Here is a 3,500-nt window from a genome sequence, read left to right on the forward strand (position 1 = left end):
ATATCTAGTCGGGAGTGGTGCTGACTGAAAACAGATGATTTGGAGCGATTCACGCGCCATCTGTTGGTCATTCTAAGGACTTATTGAACTACCCTCGTAATATCAGAATGAGCAGTATCAGACTAAGGTACACACAAAAAAAATTGTAATAGACATTTGATATAATAGTCTTTAACATAGAATGTAGAAAATTTCGCATTGTGGTCTGTACACAAATGTGGAGGGTAATGCAAAAACCGAGCGCGGAGCGCGAGACAAATATATTATCGAGCGCGAAGCGCCAGAACCAACAGTCAACATGTATGGTTAACTGAATGTTGTAGCCTCGCTAACTTTTAAAGGATCTGTCCAATCGAGTCAGCCTTTGATACACTTCTTAATGTTCCCAAAATGAAGGTTAACTTCCTGAAGCAGATATTTCCAAGCAAACTTAGAAAATTTGGAGTTTTTTCATAATTAAAAGAAAAAAAATTTAATTTTAGAAATTTTTGTCAACATTTCTTATAGATTGGTAGAAGACTTGCAAATCATCCAAAAAAAATTTTTCAATTTCAATGAAAATTAGAAAAATTATTTATTTTTGAAAATTTTGAAAATTTTCAGAAAAGTAGAATAAAATATTTTTCTGACAGATTAGGAAATTTCATTTAATTTCTTCAGTAGATATCAGATACATTTTTTCTGGTAGATGGCAAAAAACTTGCCAATTATCCTCCTGACATTTTTAAATTCGATAAAATTTAAAAAAGTTATCTGCTTTTCAACATTTTGAAAACTTTCAACAAAAAAGTAACAAAAAAATTGTTGTATAGGTTAAGAAATATCAATCCAAATTTCCTTCAGATATAAAGTATATGTGTTTATTTCAAAACAATTCTCATGAAGATTCTTAATTAGACAAAAGTTCCAAACAGTTGGATCATTTTCAAAAATATGCAATTTTGGTTTGTGAGAGATCCATAAGTGTAAAGCTTTGTTTTTAGTAGATTTAAACAAGATTTACCAATTTTCTTGATACAGTTTTTCAAATGGACACAAAGTATCGAGCGCGAAGCGCGAGATTCGCAATGCGAATGTAATCGTCAAGGCCGTAGGTGCTTTAAGAACCTTCTTTAAAAATAAATTGAAAAAGTTTTCGGTTACAATTTATGGCTGTAATTTCTCAGAACTTTAAATCATAGTTTTCGATTTAAGTTATAATATTTATGATATTTAAAAAAACGTAGTTAAAGTGTACGCATTAAAGTTACGAAAACTAGCGCAATTTTTATTTATTCATCTGTATTCGTATCTTAGATAGTTGCGAGCCAAACAGAATTTATGATCATTTTTTTCTTGATCAAATCAATCAAATCTTGAAGTCTTTTCTTATCGGGCGTTGTTTGGCCTAACATTTATATTTTTGATTGATTTCGTAAACGCTATAACTATGATATTTTTTTAACGATAAAATTCATAGAAATAAATTGTATGGCTTCCTGAGTACTGCGAATAGCCGCACATAAAATTATTTCTGTCTTCCGCAGAAAGCGGAAGGCTCCGTAGGCGACAACGAAGCTGCAGGATCTGCATCTGGAGCAGCCCCTAAGCATCATCTTCTGGGCAAGAGAGAAAAGGGCTCCAGAGAAACCACCTTAAACAGGGAGTTGAAACGGAGCAAGTCTTTGGATACACAGGCCTTACTTTTAGTCCGGGAACCAGGTGCAGCTTCGTGGCCGTTTCAATTCGGATGGAGCCACCAAGGGTTTTCTAATGTATGGTCGTTTTCACAAGGAATCACAAGATGCCGAAAGTTAACGCTCCTGTTTTTTATGGTGGAAGGTTGACGTTTTCAAACTCGGGTAAATATCTGGGAGTAATCCTAGATAGCAAACTGACGTGGGCAAAGCATTTGGAGACCCAATGCAGAAAATTCGTCATGAGTTTTTGGATGTGTAGGAGAGCTTTTGGGTTGACGTAGGAAATAGGACCTGAAATTCTTTCATGGTTCTACTCCACTGTCCTCAAACCAAGGTTCCTTCATGCGGTCGTGGTCTGGTGGCCACGGGCAGTACCTAAAACGATGCAGGATAGGCTGCGATGACTACAAATGCTTGAGTTTAAGGGTTTGACGGGAGCAATGAGGACTACGCCTACAGCGGCGATGGAAATCATGCTGTGAAGAACCCCTACACCTCGCGATAACTGCAAAAGCGACACGCGCGATGGGCCGCCTGGCGAGAGTAAACAGATGGACTCGGGAGACTACACCATAGGCTCCCGCGTGACATCAGCTCACTGCCGATTCTTGAGATGAGACATAATAGAATAACAAATCGCTTCAACTTCACCAGGGCTTTCCGCGTCTGCATTTCAAGCAGGGATGCGTGGAAAGGAAATGATAACCCATTTCTCCAAGGAGAAGTCTGGTATACTGGGATCTAGGGGACTAGCGTTTTGCTGCATCGGTCTTGCCATCGAAAGCTGGACCCGCACAAAGCCCCGAGAATACTGGGAGCAAATCCAGGATTGCCGACAGGCGAAGTCCATCCTGGACTATACGTACAGAATGGTCAGAGCCAGGGAAATCCTGGGATTGCCAAAGAAAGACTTAAGGACAGTGGTTCAGACAGAGTGCAGGAGAGTGTGCAGGAGATGCGGCTGGGATGATGAAACTTTTTGCATGTACTATGCCAGTGCCCGGCCTAAGCTAGACTCAGGCATCAAACCCTTGGGTCCTATTTCATAGAACCTGAGGAAACTACAACGCTGTCGGTGATTGACATACTGGGCTTCATCAAGAGGTCTGAGGTCAACTACTGACAGCGATGATTAAGGGAGTGGCACAATAGGCTTTATAGCTTGAACGCCAAAGGAGCTCCATAGGGGCTACCTGTCCATCTTAAAACTAACTAACTTTTGGAATTTCTATTCAAAGCACGTGATGAACGAACTCGTTTTTTCTTTTATCCTATATATAAAAACTCGTAACCTCCATTAGTAGCGCATGGGCGCTGAATCTTACAATGGTCAAGTTAATCACATATTTTATGGCGACTGGCGACATCTTTCTTCAACGTATGAAATCAATTGAAATAAAAAACTAGATTTCTACTTTTATCGATCGCCGATAATTATTACCGTTTTTTGTCTTTATTATTTTCACTTTCAATAACAGCTGTTATTTTGAATGAATTATTATCATGAATAATATTTAGATTTGATTCTCATAATTCTTCAATCGTTACATTAAATTACTGAAGATACTTTTCACCAGAATGTGGTTTATTCAATGCTACAGGTATAATAGATTAAAGTTTATGTCAAAATTTAATTTTTTTTAATAATATAAAGAATATTAAATTAATAGATATATTGTGAAATCATTAAGTGTAATAATATTATGATATAAATTATAATGGAAAATGCTATTTGAATATAAAGTTGTCATAAACTAAATTAGAATTAAACGAATCTATTATTTTCATGTTCTAATTATATTAATGATTTAATGGTAAAAA

The sequence above is a fragment of the Belonocnema kinseyi genome, chromosome 3 (assembly GCF_010883055.1).
Source record: "Belonocnema kinseyi isolate 2016_QV_RU_SX_M_011 chromosome 3, B_treatae_v1, whole genome shotgun sequence".
Classification (NCBI taxonomy): Eukaryota; Metazoa; Arthropoda; class Insecta; order Hymenoptera; family Cynipidae; genus Belonocnema; species Belonocnema kinseyi.